Genomic DNA, 20533 nt, shown 5'->3' with positions numbered 1-20533 from the left:
TTGATGGTGATTGGTGATTTATGGTTGATGCACTTTTGGCATTTGGCTTTTTCCTTGAGGTGGATATCATTCGTTGACTTTATCTTATGATTTTTGTGATTTGATCTATTCTTGGTATATGTATGATTTTTTGTTTGGTATTGGGTTGAGTGTTCTTTCTTTTGGAGTATCTTATCTTCTTGATTAGTAAGTGTTACCTTTGAGATAGTTTTGGCTATCAAGATTCCTTGCCTAGGATTGTTTTATGATTTGATTAACTGTATGTGGATCGTACATTATCTCTCTTCCATGGTGGGAGTGAGAGCCTGATTAGGTGACCATGCAGTTGGGAGGTAGTGTATTCTTACCATTTGGGTCCCCCTTAGATTGAAATATGTTGGATACTCCTTGATACAGTGGTACCATTATCATTCTTCCTCTTATCTTGAAGATTTCTATTCATTTGATGTATCTATGTATCATGTGTTTTGAGATCCTATGGGATATTCTATTGTATATTGATGTAATTGTATCTATTTCCACATACACTATGACATGTGCAGTGGATTTTATTCATTAGATGTGCTTTCATATTATTAGTTGTACTTATGCATTTGCTTATGTGATTATGTATGTGTTTATTCATTTTCTAATTATGGAAAATGTAATTGAGACTTCAAATTATTAATAAAAATTTCTTAAATGTGACTCAATGTGAAGGAATGCTTGAGGAATTGAAACTATATTTATAATTTATTATGTGTTCTTGATGTGTATGTATATATTGCTTTTGCATTATTTTTACTTTGATATTGTTTAAACTTTAAAAAAATTGTTCAGTAAACTTTGTAACATATTAGGTTTATTTCTTTTGGGTTCCTGAGTGGGGCATTACAAGTTTTCTCAGCTCTACTTCCTTAGGGGTTTCCTTCCTTTTTATTTGAGCTGGCTTTGTTATTTTGAAAACTCCTTTCTTCTGAGATGTGGCAATTGTAGTGTTAGTTTCCCTGGTTCTTTGTCTTGCCACACTTGTTGGAGGGGGTGTCACTCCTACAATTATATTCCTTAGAATTTTCTTTACTTCAAGCTTGAAAAAAACTTGTTTCTCTTTAGCATCCCATGGCTCAATAGCCACAATCTCCTTTCCTTTTCCTTCTACATTTTCTTCTTCTTCATCACTCCTTAGATCTTTACCTTTTCCCTATGTTATCTATAATGGTGCTTCACCAAATGTTCCTTCAAGTATGTTTATCATCTTCTTTGTTTTCCTTTCCATCTTTGGCACTTTGGTTTCCATCATGATTTTGATCTTGGATATCTCATATGTGCCAAATGGCTCAACATCTTTGTCAAGAGGCTCATCCAAAAATGCAGTAATGGTGGCTAATACCTCATCAATATTTATTTTATACCCTAATGGTCTCAACCATGAAATTATGGGTATAACAAATTAAATGTAGGTCCAAGCTATATCAAATAAGAAATAGATGATGTCATAGTATTTTTCTTCTAATGATTTAGGTATTCTAGACCTATCTTTCATCTTTTGTTTGAATTCTTCAAAATATCCATCCATTACTTTCTCAAAATCATCTCCTTGTTTTCTGATGAACTCATTAATCTTCTTAGTTACATGTTTCTTCTTACTCCAAGTCACATTTCCAATAGTAGGAAACAAATTTTGCACATAAAAGAATATGCAAACCAATAATGAGCTAAACTTACACATAGTGTTCTTTTCTTTCTTGATGCTTTTTAGGATCTCCTCCAGTTGTTGTAATTATAGGCCAGAAAGATCATAAGAATGGTCTTTCTTCACAGTCTTCCATGCTACATTGACTACAACACATGGTACACTTATAGGTCTACTGGATTGGTCTAATTTGTGTGCCATGACCCTCACTACAAAGTCTAGCTCATGATCTATGATAGTAGAAATAGACATTCTCCTCTTGTTCCATTTTTCCAAAGAATTGCTTCAATCATGTCTCTTCCTTGACAACAAATGGATTTGACCCTGTCTATAATAATGTATCCTATAACATGGTGAATAATTTTCTTAGTAATCTCAATCAGTCCTCCTTCTAGTCATAACTTCATGTCACGCACGTGAATCAATACAGTTGATCCACTCTACCTTGAAAACCTTAGGAAAACTTAAGGCATGAGCTAATCCTTTCTCAATGATATTATTATGTTATTCCTTCAAATTTTCATCAACACAGAGTTTTTTATATCCATTTTGCATTTCAAAGTCCCCTATTTCACCAATCTTACTGTGTGCTAGAAGAAGTGACCTGTTGGGAGCATGAATCAACAAACAAACATTAGTTAAAAATCCCAAATATGCATCAAAGACTCATCAAAATGAAATAATATTAACTAACTAATTCTTTCTTGAGTTTTGCAACACTAAATAGCCAACAAACCAAATCCTCCAACCACCTCTACAGCTCAACAAAGGCATCCATGAGAGGCCTTGTTGGTGTGTTAAGATGTGGGGTATGTTTGGTGTGCTCTCCCAAACACAACAATGTAGTGAATCTCTTGAGTGGATGTGCAAAGATGTGAAAATGATAAAATATGCACCTAAGATACATGAGATGAAGAACGCCTCAAGAAATGGCTATGGTGAAAGCCATACTTGAAGGCATTCAAGGATGAAAATGAAATGCAACCAAGAAAACCAACTAGGTATGCAAGCTACACTATCATGTAAATGCAAAGGAAATGTGAATGCAAAAGTAAACTAGACTAACAATGCAAATGAAAAGCTAAACCAACTACCAAATGGTTAGTATGCATCTAGAAATCACCATGAAAACTACCATGAAAGCTACTATGAAAACTCAAACTAGCATGCAAGCTCAGCTATAATGAAAACTCAAATCTCAAACCAACATAATAACAATGCAATAATGAGAGATGATAAATGCTTGAGAAAAGGCCTCCATTTATAGGCTTGAGGGAGGGCTTGGTGAGGTGGAATCCATGTAGATGCCACATAAGGTGACATGCAAGCCATGCAAATGGTCAGGAATTCAAAGTTTGCTCACACACATGTGAACAAACTTGAGAAGAAGAGTGTGAGACAAGAGTGCAAAGGGGAGTGTGTAGACATGCCTTCTCACACATGTGTGAGCACACACTTAGGCTAATGAGGGGGATTAGGAAGGAGATTAGAATGATTAAGTGGGATTAGAGAAGAAGTAGGATTAAGAGGATGAAAATGATGGGTGTAGACTAGGTTTTAGGCTAGGCTTAAGATTAAATTAAACAAGATTTAATTTAATCATAGGTTTAGAAGAACTAATGAGATGTGAGGATTTAAATAAATAATATTTATTTAAAAAGGGAAAACATGGAGGATCATGTATTAAATTAATTTAACACATTAGGGCTAGGAGTTTTTAAATTAAATTTAAATACTTAGGAGAAAGAACTTATATAATTAATTAATTTAATCAAATAAGTAGAAGAATGTGACCAATATAATTAATTAATTAATAATTAATTACAATTTCATGGACAATATTAATAAATTAATATAGTCTTTAGGACAATTTTAAGTGTCTACACTTACACATGTAGCAACATCTAACATCTTGGATTAAGATAACCCAAGGAGGAACAAACGATAGTGCTCTAGATGTGTCTCCTTTTACTACTATTTTAGGGTAGGATTTGAACTTAGGAGGATTGCATGCTTCATTATGAATTAACTAATTATCACTAATCTTAGATGATTCTCCTTTCTCCATTGTTACAAAACTTGATTCCATTGTTCACCTAAAGGGTTTGATCAACAAACTATGCTTCACTTAGTAACAACACAAACACTGAATCAATCTCAATTTCTAAAGGCACACTTAGAAATCTTTTTTCAAATCACTACACAATAGTTTTAAATTTCTCTCCCTCTTGATCTCTTGAAAAATTGAATGCACGGTATGTAAAATAACTTTTGAAATTTGGTATATACCAAAAAATTCAAAATTAGTGCCTCATTGATCCATCATACACAGTGGGTGTGCAAAAACTATCTTCGACCATCTCTATAAAACTCAAAAATCATATTTCCTTAAGTTTCACTTTGTTGATACTTCTCCAATCTCCAACTCAGTCTATGTTACAACTTGATGACTATAACAACTTGATCTTCACTAGCATTTAAAAACTCCAATGATGGCACTCAATCATCAAATGTTATTCAACTTGGTTCAAACTTCAGATCTATCCTCATGCATCTACTATCATGCTGATTTGGAATTTTACGCAAACAATCTTAGGAACTAATGTATAATATTGTAGTTTGTACATAATTCCACGCATACCTCATTATTTAGTTTGAGGTAGGGGAATCGCCTAATCCATTAGATTAGGTGATCATAGTCTCATCATATACACTAGTCCTTTCATCTGATTTCCTCTTCCAAGTTTGATTCATTTGAGTTCTTACTTCTTCAGTCTTGACCTTATCTTTTCCATTGTTCTCTTCAATATTAGGTACTAAAGCTTGGTCATATAGTCCTTGCTTAGGTGACTAACCTTTTGGCAATTGAAACATACTGGTCCAAAAAAATTTCAGTTTTTGGATCTTCCTCTAAGATGTATCCCTGCATAATTTACTGAAATGTGTCCATAATTTCCACAATATTGAAAATTTATCCAAATATTGTAATCCCAATTTATGGTATTACCTTTTTTATGTACTTTTCCTTGACCTTTAGGTGTCTGATTATTCTTTACTTTAGATCTACAATCCTATGCATCATGACCATACTTCTAACATGTATAACAATAACCTTCAAAAATAAAAGTAGTTGGTGTCTTATTGACCTTTGATCTACACTCATGCGATTGACAACCTTGTTTGTTACAATTGAAACAATAACCATTGAATTTAGGTTTGGGATCTATCTTACCAGTTTTACTCAAGGATAACTTTAGTGGCTAATATTCACCAATTGGCTAATCTCACTCATCGAAGACCTTGATTTAGCTAATTATTTTGCATTTTTGGAGTGTCCATGTCACTTGCACTTTACCAAAATTGAGTCTCATGCTTAGGCTAATCACCAATAATAATATAGAAGTATATATATTTTAGTGATGACTTTGCCAATGAAATTATTTTTTCCACGTAGTAAATTAAATATGTTCACCTACAATTTTCAAGGATTGTCTTAATTGATGGTAATATTTGCCAATATTTGGTAAAAATTTAAGTTACACTATAGATTAACTACATATAGATTTCACATGTGTCTCTATTCCAAAGACTTTTTACTAAACTTTTTATCATTTCTAACTTTTTTGCGAAATAGATTTGATTGGGGACATGTGTCATTACTTTGGGAAATTTATTTAAAACTTGGTATCCTATTAAAATTTTGGCTTGAAATAGGATTTAGGATCATCCAATTTTTAGGGGTGCTTCCCCTAAACCACCATTCAATAATTTGGAGGGAAACTATAGTGATAAAAGTGGGCTAAATTTAACCTTAAAGTTTGATAATTAATTAGGCTCCATATAACAACAACAACAACATCATCATCATCAACACCAATAATAATAATAAAATCATTGTTTCTAGGTATGTGTATTTTTTTCTATGTTTTTCATCAATAATGAAAGATTCGCCAGGATTTTATAGAATTTTCATATGATTGAAAAAAAAATGCATTTTTCCTACTTAAAAATAAAATTTCGTCAATAGAAGCTAATTTTTCTCCCCCTAAACTAATGTTTGGTTCGCCAAATTTTAATACTTTTTTCTAAAGGGGGGTTTCTTAAAGTTATCCTTAGTTTTGCTCCCATAGATATTTGTTGTATGGGCTAATTTTCCCTAGTGATACCATGTAAGCTTCTTGTTCTTTGGTTTTGTAGTCTCTTTCCTTTTTCTCCTTACTTTGATGATTCTCCTTGCTCAACACCAGATAGGAACTCAACATATCCTAGTCTAGAAGTTTCATGAGGTCTCCTTGGTGCATTCATTTTTTCATTGAGAAATTTCATAGCTTCTTTAGGTTTTTTCAACCTTTCAATGAATTATTTTTGAGCTCTTAATTCACTCTTCAACTAATTGGTCTTAGATCTCTGATTTGCAATCTCTTCCACCTTTCTAGCAATCTCATGATTAACACTTAGTAACTAATTGACCATGTCAAATTGATTATGTATTAGCCTTTGTACCTCATTGATCCTTTCAGCAAGACTTGTAGTCATTTACCTCTTATCTTCATCAGTTTTTCCTTTATCCTTTTCAGCCTTTTTGTTTTGTTTAGTAACTTCACATCGTCTTAGTGATTGTATCTCATATTCTCTTTTCAATTTTCTAATTTCTTCATTTGGAATGTTGTTCTTCTCCAATAGATCTATTATTGCTACATCAAATTCACTAGAACTACATTCATCAAACAATTCTTCAACAATCTCTTCTTTGTATTGGGTGTCATTTTGTTGAATTTCCATCTCTTTCCTTCTCTTCAAGGATTGTCCTAGTGTTTCCTTTGTAGTATTGACTTGTTCAAATGTAAGATGAACTTCAAACCTCTAGTTCTCAATGATCTTTCCTAGTTTGTAGGCTTCCATCTTCAACATCTTTAACTCCCAAGTGGTTAGAATTATGTCAAGAGTACAAAGCTCTAATAGGGAAAGTAAGACACTGAGAGGGGGGTGAATCAGGATCTATGAAACTATAATACTTCAAACATGAATCACATTTGATTTCTTCATTACAAACCTTCATTTAAACCTTAACCTTGTATCAATACAATTATGTACTTCAACTTAACATCAGATCTAATATCTAATTTCATGAATAAAAGTCATAAACACACAACACACATTATTTGGTATTATGGTGGGATGAAACCCACAAAATCTTCACTATTGAAACAATAAAGTGTGCCTATTAAGACTACAATATTTGATCACTTCTAATAATCTACCCTATTAGGGGCCTACCCTCTTAAAGGCTTACAATACTATTAGGTCTACCTTAATCAAAGGATTTTTACATCATAACTAAGTGAACACTCTATTAGGAGATTTATAAAATCCTGTTAAAGGTACTGTTTGAAGATATTTAAACTCTAAAACACTTGTTAGAATGTTCAGTTACTGATCCTTTGGTATGCACTTCAATGCTTGTTAACATATCTCCTTTATCTAATATGATATAACCTCATCATGGTTGATCTTCAATCACTTCTCATTGTACTTCTCAGCCACCTCTGTCTTTCACCTCTGATTCACCTCAAAACTTCACATCCAAACACCTTTCAATCATACTTTCTCACACATACTGGTGCAAGGCACCACCTCCACCATAAAATTTAGATTAAGTCATTATGTTATTTTTAAATATCATGGGATTATTAATCTACATTATTGTATGTAGAAAGATATTTCATAATATTTGTAATCAAAATTCCAAACATGGGAATACAAATGGTCATAGAGTAATTGAAAGGTTTGTAACCACCAAACATGGTCTATTAAATAGACATTATTATAATAAGAGAGATAGAGGATCGATAGGGATAAAATAGTAGAGAAGGGAGTGAATAGATAGATTTTCCTAACGGTTCTTTGGCGGTAGTGAGAGAGCCACACTTTTGTAATTTGTAGATGATTTTTTAATGGAAGTATATATGTATATTTAATGGTATTTCAGTTGTAAACATCCCTATCAATTTTGTTAGTTTTTCTATGCAATCAGTTTGGATTCTTTGATAAGAGAAAATGGAAGTCATTTGTTATGGGTTCCAAGATCTGGAGAGTCAATTCAATGATCTAAGAACTAACCATGTATTATTTCCTACATAAGTAATAAGCTAATAGTTTTCAAAAATTATGGCTAACTAATGGAAAATTATAGATATGAAGTTAAGTGATGTGATTGTACATGGAAAGAATCTGAATGGTGGTATTTTGAATTGATAAAATAAAGGAGGAACCTGATCATTTCCTATTGGGGGTATTCATAGTTTGTTTATGTGGAAAGTGGAAACATATATGGGCATGCTTGTATGCACATCATGGCCCAAGGTGACTATTCCCAGAATAGAGAGAGACTTGGGTCATGAAGCAAGTTGAGAGCTTTGGGAAAGGTATGTAGAGAAAGGCTTAGGTGGGCAACCCGATTGGTCAATGAAGAAGGAACTTGATGAAAATAATAAAGGATCTTGATAGTAAGAGATATGTTGCAGTCTAGGATTCCTAGGTGAGCCCATTTGTATTCAAAATAAAAGTTATTATCATTGAGGCAAGACAATGGACAAGTAATATTCCTGCAGTGAAGAAGAAGATGTAAGGTTTATGAAAGGAAGTTGAATACAATAAAGAAGAGTTAGTCTTGCTAAACATACAAAGACAATGAAAAAGGTGGCGAGATTTCTTTCCCCCTCAAGCCTGGTTTGACATAAGAAAAAGGTGTGGAAATGAACAATAAATAATTAATGGAGAAGCCTGATAATAGAAGGTTTATATTATTATATATTCATGGTTGTTTTGTAAGAATGGTTATGGAGTACGTTATTTGTGGATTATAGATCACAGTGTGTGACTGAAAGTAAAGAATTGGGATTTGGTATCATAGCGTACCTCTAATTATTATATAATGAATGGTGATCATGGAGTCGAAGATAGGCATCACTATTATTATGTTTAGTAGAATATGGAAAAGTTGAGGGCCTATAATCTATGTTCATAAATAATGATAGACAAATATGCAAAATTGCAGACTAGATCAGATCTCCCTTACATCATAAGTGGTATCTATGGTGCAGGGGCACCACCTCCACCATAGAATTCAAATTAAGTCATTATGTTATTTTTAAATATCATGGGATTATTAATCTACATTATTGCATGTAGAAAGATATTTAATGATATTTCAATTAAGATTCCAAAAATGGGAATACAAATGGTCATAGAGTAATTGAAAGGTTTGTAACCACCAAACATGGTCTATTAAATAGACATGATTGTAATAGGAGAGATAGAGGGTCGATAGGGATAGAATAGTAGGGAAGGGAGTGACTCAAAAAAATTTCCTAATGGTTCTCTATCAGTAGCTAGAGAGCCACACTTTTGTAATCTGCAGATGATTTGTTAATGGAAGTATATATGTATATGTAATGGTATTTCAGTTGTAAACATCTCTATCGATTTTGTTAGTTTATCTATGCAGTCAATTTAGATTCTTTGACAAGAGAACATGGAAGTAATTTGTTATGGTTTTCAAGATTTGGAGAGTTGATTAAATGGTCTATGAACTAACTATGTATTATTTCTTACATGGGTAATAAGCTAACAATTTTAAAGAATTGTGGCTAACTAATGATAAATTATAGATATGAAGTTGAGTGATGTGATCATACATAGAAATAATCCAAATGGTGGTATTTTGAATTAATAAAATGAGGGAGGAACCCAATCATTTCTTGTTGGTGGTATTCGCAGTTTGTTTGTGTGGGAAGTGGAAACATATATGGGCATCATGGTTTAAGGTGACTATTCCTAGAATAGAGAGAGAGAGAGAGAGAGAGAGAGAGAGAGAGAGAGAGAGAGAGAGAGAGAGAGAGAGAGAGAGACTTGGGTCATGAAGCAAGCTGAGAGCTTCGGGAAAGGTATGTAGAGAAAGGTTTGAGTGGGCAACCTAACTAGTAATTGAAGAAGGAACTCGATGAAGATAATAGAGGAGCTTGGTAGAAAGAGATATGATGCAGTCCAAGATTCGTAGGTGAGCTTGTTCGTATTCAAAATGAAAGTGATTGTCATTGAGGCAAGGTGATGGATAGGTAGTAGAACCATAGTGAAGAAGATGATGTAAGGTTTATGGAGGAAGTTGAATACAATAAGGAAGAGTCAGTCTTGGTAAACATACAAAGATAATGAAAAAGTTGGTGGAAATGAACATTAAAGATTTAACGAAGAAGATCAAAAATAGGTGGTGTATATTATTATATATTCATGGTTGGTTTGTAAGGATGGTTATGGAGTACATTATTTATGGATTATAGATCATGGTGTGTGACTAAAAGTAAAGAATTGGGATGTGGTATCATAGTGTACCTCTTGTTGCTATATAATGAATGGTGAGTCTTATAGAATGGTGATCATGGAGTCACAGATTGGCATCATTATTATTGTGTTTAGTAGAATATGGAAAAGTTGAGGGCCTCTAATTTATGTTCGTAAAGAATGATAAATAAATATGTAGAATTGCAGATTCGATCAGATCTCCCTTGCATCACATAAATAGGAATTAGGTATAAAACCTTCCTTATATAGTTTTTTGTGAAGCTTCTAAATCATGATCAATGATCTAGATTCATCCCTTTGGCTGTTTGGTCCTTTTAATTTTTTGATTGGTGGATTGCCTTTCATAGGGATTAATGAAACTCATATATACAAAAAAAAAATTATTTGGCACTAATGCTACTCTAAAACTTGGCACATACTATTCTTAATGTTGTCCCTCAGCCTTCACTCTGCTCGGATTATACTGTAAGTCTTTCTTTTTCTCATTCAACATATATTGTATCCTAAATCACTTGACATTTATTGAACTATTTGGTGACTCTTAAGTGCACTTAACACTAACTAGTGCTTGGCATGAACTGAGATATGACCTATATAGTGGCTCAATCACAATGGTGATCAACCAATATTACCTAGAAAATGACTAAGTGTTTTGGACTAATAGAAAATGCCAAGATTGCCTTTAGGGTCAACAATGTGTTTATGGCATAAAAGGTTGTGTTATGAAAACTTTTAAAACATGGTGAAAATTGGTAGAAAGAAAAGACTAAGAGGCTTACAGAATTTGAAAAAACTTGAAAATTCTGTGTAAAGAATGTTAGCTTGGCGAGATGACAAATTTTAGGTTTCTTAGAAAGGAACTCACTTCAAATAATATCATGGAATTTGTGCACACATATTTGTGTGGTCCAATTGGTGTTGATATCTACTATAGTGATAGATATTTCATATTGTTTGTGGATGATTATTTAGGGATGATGATTGTAATGTTCATGAAAGTAAAATCACCTACTTTTAATATATTTAAGTGGTATAAAGTAAGAGTTGAAAAGGAAACTAGTAAATCATTGAAATGTTTGAGATCTGATAGGGGTGGTGAATTTATTTATGCTGAAATCATCAACTTTTGTGTTGAGAATGGTATCCAAAGATAATTATCTTCACCAAGGACACCATAATAGAATAATATTTATAAAAGGAGAAATAGATCTATCATGGATCATGCAAGAATAGTGACAATTGAGAAAGAGATCTCTCAAATATATGAGAGAAGCCATTAATATTGTTATTTATACTCTTAATAGAGTTCAATTGAAGCAAGGAACAAACAAGATACCCTATGAATTGTGCTATGGTCATACACCAAATGTAAGTTATCTCAAAATATTTGGAAGTAGGTGTTACATTCATAAAGATACAAGGAATGGTAAAATTGATGTTAAAGGAGATGAAGGTATATTTCTAGGTTATTCATTTAAGAGTAAATCTTACAAATGTTTGAACAAGGCTACTAACAAGATGATTGAAAGTGCAAATGCAAGATTTCATGAGTTTGTAGAGAGAAATGATGTGGAAAGCAAGAAGGAACCTAAAGATTACAAAAAAAAAGTCTCTGTCTATAAAGAGGCACCTCATACTCTACTCGAGTTACAACATAGGCCTACTAAGCACCAAACAAGGACACTTGAGTTATATATAGTTATAACCATGCACCAAATAATACAACCTAAATAGGAAGATGAACTTCTTTCAAGTGAAGAAAATATTGAGAACTAGAGAGCTAAACCTATATTGGTCAAATATATAGGGAAGAACCATTCACCTGAACAAATGATTAGAGATAGGAGTGATGGAGTATAAACAAGAAGAAAAATAAGAGAAGGTACATGTTTAATAGCTGATTTTGAACCTAGAATAGTAAAAGATGCATTGGATGATGAATATTGGGTTAATGCTATGAATGAGGAGATTGATCAAATTGAGAAAAATAATACTTGGAAACTAATACTGAGACCCACCAATAAAAATATGATTGGCATCAAGTGGATTTTCATAAAAAAATTGAATGAGAATGGAGAAGTGGTAGGAAACAAGGAAAGATAAGTTTGCAGGGGATATACACAAGAAGAAGGAATTGATTATGGTGAAACTTTTGCACCTATAGCAAGATTGTAAGGAGTAAGAACAATGTTGGCTCATGCTACATACAAGAAGTTCTAGGTCTACCAAATAGAGGTAAAACATACATTTTTGAATGGAATACTTGAAGAGGAAGTCTAAATCAAAAAATTGAAGGATTTATTGAACCTAGAAAGAAGGACATGGTTTGCAAGTTAAACAAACAATTGTAAGGATTGAAACAAGCCCTGAGAGCATGGTATGAAAGATTACACTCATATCAAGTTAAGATTGGTTTTCTAGAACAAGTGAAAATAGTAATCTATATTTGAAGAATGAATCACAAGATATGGTGTTAATTGCTGAAATGTTCTTTGATGATATAATATTTGGACAAAATGATATGTTGAGTAAGTTATTTGTTGATCAAATGAGTATTAAATTTAAAATTTCAATGTTTGGAGAGATTAAATATGTCATTGGATTACAAGTTCATCAAATAATGAAAGATATTTATGTTACTTAGTCTAAATATGTGAAGGAAACCTTGATTTTTTTTGGGATGGTTGAGTCTAAACTACTTGGTACACCTATGGTGATTGGAATGAAATTATTAAAACAATACACTAGTGGTGAAGTTGATAAAATAGTATATAGATCTATGATTGGAAAGGTATAATATATTGTACATAGTAGACTAGATATTGCCCTATCTTTTGGAATTGTTGAAAGGATTTAATATAATCCAAGTGAAACACATACGACTTTTGTAAAGAGGATGTTTAGATATCTCAAGGGAACTAAAGATTATGGCCTGTGATATTAACAAGAGGATGACTTTAATCTTAAAGTCTATACTAATTACTGATTGGGGTGGAAATATTGATGATAGAAAAAGGAAAAGTGGTGGAGCTTTCATTTTAGGAGAAAGCTTGATCACATGGATAATCAAGAAACATAGTTGTATTTCACAATCTACTGTTGAAGCTAAATATGTTGCTTTTACAATCAATTATGTAAATATTGAATGGATCAAACAACTATTGGAAAGAATGCAAGAAGAAGTAATCAATTCTATTTCTACTTACTATGATAACACAAGTGCTATTAGTATCTCAAAAAACCCGGTGATGCATGCAAAGACAAAACACATATCAATCAAGTATTATTACTTGAGGGAGAAAGTTGAAGAGAAGTAAGGATCAAATAGGTGAAGTATACGAAACAAATTACTAATATATTTAACAAACCAATACCCAATTATGCTTTTGAGTATCTAAAAGGTAAATTGGGGGTCTTGCCCCTATCTAGAGTTCACTAAGTGAAGCTATATGCTACATAAATTCATGTATGAAATAAAATATCTTTATGGAGTTAATGTAAAAGTGCTCACACTTTAGGAGCATTTATGAAGCTGTGAAGTTAATTGTAATAAAACTGATGTAAACTATATATACAAAGTACACTAGTACATTTGACCTCATTTCTCAACGAATATTGGTCAAAATTTTGACCCAAGTTGGTCAAAATTTTGACCAAGATGTTCGTTGAAGTTTTTCTCCTCAAAATTTTGACCAACCTATAGTTTGGTCAAAATTTCAACCAATACATTCATAAAAAAAATTTAATTTTTGGTGGCCCTAATTTGTCAATGTTGGTCAAAAATTTGATCAATTTGTTCATTGAAAATTTTTGATTGGTCAAAATTTTGACCAATCCATTCATCAATTCTTTTTTGATTAGTGGAAATTTTGACCAATGCTTGGTAGAAAACTAACAGGCATTGGTCAAAATTTTCACCAATGTTTGGTTAAATTTTTTTAGCATTGGTGGAAATTTCCACCAATGGTTGGTCAAAATTTTTTTTAGTTGGTGGAAATTTTGGTCAATTTTTTTTTTTTATGCTGTATCGAGCAATTTCTTCTTATCCAAGCCATTTAATTTGCAACCTTTTATATCTCTACAAAGATAAAGTTGGAGCAGAAAAAAATTTCTTTTCAAAGGTGTCATCTGATTGTAAAGTGTCCATTCCATTATCTATTCAACGAACAAGACTTATCTAGTTCAATAGATAATGGAATGGATGCTTTACAATCTGAAGACACCTTTCAAAAGAAAAAATCTCCTTCTCCAACTTTATCTTTACATAGATTTAAAAGGTTGCAAATTAAATGGCTTAGATAAGAAACAATTGCTTGATATACCATGGAACAAAGAAGAAAAGTGTGTCTATGATATTGGAACTATCTCATGGAGAATTTGACATTTGCAAGGATATGGACATATTTTGGGAAAATGAATACTCAGACACTTCAAGATTCCAAAATCCATAATGTTACAGAGAAATCACAATAACTAATGATAAGAGAATCAAAATACAAAATCACATTTTTTGGTCCATTAGCAGGACCTAACTTTAAGATAACCATGGTCTATTGCCTCTATATTTAGATTTCATTCACACTCATTTGAAGTTTTTATTAGTAGTTTTCCTAAGATAGATTATTTAGTCCTTTAAAGAATTGATTAAGAGGTAATAAAAGGGTATTTCAACCACTACAGATTGCTCCTTGGCTATAGTTTTATTAAAAAAAATTTACTTTCAAATGCACAATAATAAAAGTGCAGCAATAAAGCAAAGTCATGGTGATTGAAAGAGAACCCAAAGATAGCATCTTTAACCTGCTTGAGATCTAATGACATAAAATTTTCTATCTTGGGGTTCACACAATTATCCAATAGGATATTACTTGCTTTGATGTCTCGGTGTACTATTCAGATGTTGGATCCCTAATGAAGATAAGCAAGCCCACGTGCAATTTTGATGCAAATGTTGAGCCAACTAGGCCAGTCAAGGTGGATGTCAGATATTTTATTGCTTACTAATTCACATTGATACTATGTGAGTGCATACAAAATAATGCTTACAAATCAACATAAGTGGGCGTGACCATATGTTGTTATTGAATAAAGCTTGTGTAAGACTGTTATTTTCCAGACATTCATAGATCAAAATATGATGATCTCCTTCTACACAAAATCCATGCAATTTAACAAAGTTCTTATGTTGCACTACAAATATTATATCTACTTCATTTATAAACTCACACTTTCCTTGCTTAGATTCAGATGACAGTTGCTTCACTGCTATTAATTTACCATCTAGAAGAATGCCCTGTTCCATAGTCAAGCACAAGAAAAATCAGATAAACTTTAATAAAAAATCTAAGGATAGAAATGTTTTTTAATTGGCATGAAGAAGGAGAAATTGGTAGAAAGCATAAATAATAGAAAATCCTAGAGATGCCACAAATAACTAGCAGCACCAAGGAAAATCCCAAAATCAAAATCATCAAAAGCAATTATTTCTACATAGCAACGTCTGATTTGCAAAAATATAAACTTCATTATAGACAACTCATATCCAAATTGCATCCCATTAAGACAAACTGCATATGAAATTATGCATTAAATTAAAGATTAGAAACATGTGATTTTAAAAGTACATACCTTCAAGAATTCAATGAACTGAGTTACATATTTAGATGAGGCCATGTCATAGTTGTAGAAGTCATACACAATTGGTGTCATAACTACTAAGTAAATGAGCTACAAGGAAGCCAAAAAGAAATACTACTTAGTACAATGTCTAGAAAAATATGTAGGAATTGACACATAGTCAAAATCTAGTTGAGGCACACTAAAAGAAAGACAAACCAGCAAATAAGCTGCCAGATTGCTGCCAAAGATGAAAAGAATGCCTCCAATACCTTCTATGCCAATAGCTACCATTAACAGATGCTTAAACTACAAGTGAAATGAAACACAAATAAAAACATTAAAATTGCCAAAAATCTACTTTTATTATTAGTATTGTAGAGACTCAGGAGCATGACTTGAGGAGCAACTCCCCACTTGTGAAGAATACATTTCAGAAAATGATAACGAAGACATCCAAATGAACAATACTAAGCCATAGGCTTCTTTCCCAACTTCATGTTTAATTGAGGATAACAGAAAATCAAAAGATTATGATGGTAAATTATATGGTCTCAACAGACATCACTTCATGGATAGAGACTGAAACAATTGATAGTCAAGAATAATTAAAAACAGGTGAATATCAACTCACTTACCTAAAATTTTGGTAGCTAAACACCCAGGATATTTGTGACATGATTTTTAAACAATGCAAACTTGGGTTCAAAAGTTTTTGCAGCTGTTCCTCCATCAATGCCAAAACCATTTATCCTATATCAGAGTTCCCATGGGATTGTAACTTTAGAATAAGTGATTTAATAGTGAAGAATGCTTCAAGATGGAAAAATAATTTTCAGATAATAACAATGAACATACATTACATCAACTAAAAAAGATTTAATATTATAAAGCTAGATCACTGTAGAAAACATAATAAATTAATAAGATCATTCAGGCTATCTTGTAAAGATTGCCCTCAAATTGTTCTTGATTACTTATACACACAGACATCTTAACCAATTGTGGATGGATCCTATATTGCTATAAAATGATTATGCTGCCCTAAAATTGTTCTTGATTACTTATACGCACAAATACCTTAACCAGTTGTGGATAATACCTTAACACAGAGTCACAACTCACTTCTTGGGACTAGTACAACATCCTTTGATCATGATATAATCATCGTTCACAATACCATAGTGAGGAAATCCACCCATTGGAGTGATATCCTTCTCAGTCTGGTCAAAGTCAGTGACTATAGTTTGAAATTCCTTGTCTCGCTTGCCAATCTTATAGATCTTCTTATTCATTTCAATATGATGATGGTATCCATTCTACCTAGCCCTACCAATAGTAAAGGAAATTGTGGCTGGATGCCAAGCACCAATACAGACAGCCTTTCACAAAACTCTATGTGTTTTATGAGGCAACCTTGTTACACCCCACCTAGTTAAAACACCTTCATATCCTTTGCCCTTTGTAACACCAATAACATCAATCATTTCATCTTTCTAGAAAAAGTTGTATGCATAATATACTTTTTTTGGGATTGTTCCACCATTTACTCGGATTTCCATTAGGTGAGCCTTCTTCTGCTTCAACCCTTTCATCTTCTTCACCTGTAGAATAACATAAATATGAAAATGCTACCTATACGAGTAGAATTTCTGAATCAATTAAAAATATTGAGTCACTTTCCATGATTAGATCCAGATTGTTACACATCATAAGACAAGCATCTGCTTCTAAAATTGAAAGCTCTCTAGATGAAAATCTTGGCATAAACTGTTGATCCATCAAAATCAAGACTATTATTTTCACAAAACCCTCCATGTAAAAAATTTGTATTAGTATTGTCAAAAGAATTTCCAAAAAAAACACCAATCTTGGGATCTATAGAGACATACCATTGCTAGCAATAAAGGTGCAAGCTATTCTACATGTCATTTGAGAAAATGGGCATTCACCAACAAATGTTTTTTATTTGTTATAACTTATGTTTAATAAGAACATAAGATAAATTGTTTAAATGTTGCAAGTCGCTGAAGTGATTCACTAATTCCTAGATGAGGATAATCTTTGTTGGTTTGAGGATCATAAATTGAATGACTCATTTGTTGTTACTGATTTCCAATGTGTACCTACACATAGGATCCTTTGTTGGTTGCATATTGATTTGCTTGGATTGGAGTGACCAATTATTGAAGCAAAGTGTCTATGGTATCAAAGATTTGAGACATAGTGAGAAGTCTCACTGTGGACCTAAGTTAATGTGGCTAGAATTTTTTTTCAGATCTATTTTATATCCTGTTGCACATTTTGACATACCGAGTTGGACATCCAAAGTTACGCTAAAAAGGTTTTAAATCCATAGAGCTATGAAAGTTTGCAAGTTTATATGATGCTTTACCAAGAAAGCAGGGTTGTGTCATCCAAAAGTATGTAGAGTTGTATTTTAACAAGAAAATTATTGCACATTTTGATCTGAACAAACTTCTTTCCACAATGAATAAACTAAATTGTATATTTCTGAAAAACTAAGACAAATCTATTAACTTAGCATGATTAAGATTCATGATAAATGACATAATTATTTTTTTGGACTCAAATCACACAACACTCACCATTTTGTTTCTTTGAAAACCTGACACTAAAAATCATAATTGCAACTAACTAATCCTAATCTAATCATAAGATTATATAGTGCAATAGGAAGAGGAGAGAAGATAATGCAAACTAAGGCCAATAATCTTGAATTTCTTGCATTCTAGCTATTTTTGTCAGTCTTTTTTCTCTTCCCTTATTGAAGGAAAACCTATTATAACTAGAAATATACCCATATTTAAACAATATAGGGAACTACAATTCAGGATAGCAATGGCCTGTCAAAAATTGGTATAAGTACTAAAATATATATAATACCCATTGAGGAAGCTGGAATGGCAACTAAATATTCCAAAATTTAGTTTGGAATATATATAATACCCATTGAGGAAGCTATAATGGAAACTAAATATTCCAAAATTTAGTTTTTCCATTGTAATAGAAGGAAAAGTAGACAATGCAAGTAGAGGGGTCCTGCCTTCAATGCTTGCAACTTAGGGGACTCAAAGTGATGCTCAATTCCTTGGAATAGCTCATCAATCATAAAGCTTATTTCAAATATTCAAAACACCTAAAATGTTTTAGTCAGTTTGTTAGAAAAACCTTAAAACTATACAAGATGTAGTCATGTGTAGAACCTCAATGCACCAAACAGTTCAGGGGAATGGGCTAGATGATGGAGATGTGTGTACTCAAGTGAGGAGGTCATAGAGAAAAATCTTGAGTGTTTGGATTTTACACCTCACTCAATAAATATATAAGATATATGATGGGTTTCATTAACCAAAATTGGTCTCTAAACTCGCTGGTGACCTAAAGTACCACCTTTGCCTATATTTTATAGATTCCTTGGAAATAGCCATATACCGACTACATGTGTAGCCAATCTCACAGGGAGAAACCTATGAATTCATTCCACAACACTGATAAAACTTTTTTAATAAAGAAAGAGAGCAAGAGAGTTGGGAAATTTGATAAGAGTTTTATAATAACTAGAAAATAATATGAAGTTCTTGTAGATGACAAGATTAGAAATCAGTATGCAACACTTGGAAATCTCCTAGGTGGATTAGAATTCAATAGAATCAATATTTCCTAGTTGTTTGACATTGGAATATTGATATAATACAAGGAAAATACCTACTCAAGCATCCTCCATAGATAAATACTCCTCACAAATTTTATAGTACAATAATGAATGAAAGATGATAAAATACCTTGATCTCATTCTTGATATCACCTTCCTTTTGATAACAAGTGATTATTCTCCAATGTCCATACAATTTGCACATGTGGCTATCAAATATCTATATGGTCATCATGCTCAACCATCAACAAATAATGCAATTTTTTTAATTGGAGAGCCTTAAAAATGTAATGTTTTATGCGATTAAGTTACAATTCAAATCACTGATTTGCATTTTATTAATGAATGTTTTAGAACAATGCTGGTAGTCAATGCAATAGTTCACATTTATTTAAAAGAAATGCGTGTCTGAGAATAGTGCAGGTATGAATTGAATTTTTCACATTTGTTTAGAAGTAAATTATATTTTAACTATCTATATATGATGAACATAGAGTACTTTGTTAAGAGAATAAACACTTCATTTCCCTTCTAGAGTATATGTTAAGCCTAAAAATAGAATAGAAAATCTCATCCTAAAACAACTAAAATAGTGGGGTATTAAAGTCGCCCTCTACCATCTACTTACCCTCATAATTTCCCTAATTAGAGAACTCAAAATATCCAATAGAGATTACCTAGCAGGTCTTGTATTAGAAGCATAAGCAATCATCATCCTTAAATAACATCTATTCATGAGGTTGACATTGCGCATTGAGGAAAAATTCTTTTGAGTGCAAAGGGCTGATGCTCTTATGGGATGAGGCCAAGATCATGCCCTAGGCAAATTGGGTAGAAGGGTAGCCACCCTTAGACATTGGCTAAGCTTAAAGAAGTAATTATTCAAGTACTTGATGCCTTGGTTGTAAAATAGTAAAATGCAGCAATGAACATGTTTCTTATCCTCCAATAAATAAATAAAATCTCCCAATATCTACAAATACAAAGCCCTTGTTTGTAAAATATTAGGAATTAAAATAAGGATCCATGTAGGCAATTGTGATCTAGCCTTGAACCATGAATGGTCCAACAAAAATGTTACTCATTTAGAGCCCCAAAAAAAAAATTTCAAAATCCACAAAAATATAATAGTTGATGTTTAGGAAGAAGTTTTTGAGCCACTACAATAGGAGAGCCTGAACTATGTTAGAAGATCAAAAAATTCCTCT

At 32.3% G+C, this 20533-nt stretch overlaps 1 pseudogene; it reads right to left on the bottom strand.

Annotated features, from left to right (window-relative positions):
• Nucleotides 1–20533, bottom strand: part of LOC149552279 (large ribosomal subunit protein uL3z-like) — a 96411-nt pseudogene that overhangs the window by 63122 nt on the left and 12756 nt on the right.

Source organism: Cupressus sempervirens, chromosome 6 (assembly GCF_028749045.1).
Source record: "Cupressus sempervirens isolate cs-2001-9-10 chromosome 6, ASM2874904v1, whole genome shotgun sequence".
In the NCBI taxonomy this organism is placed as follows: Eukaryota; Viridiplantae; Streptophyta; class Pinopsida; order Cupressales; family Cupressaceae; genus Cupressus; species Cupressus sempervirens.
Note: the sequence above shows the minus strand (reverse complement) of the source record. Positions and strands in the feature narration are given on the sequence as shown.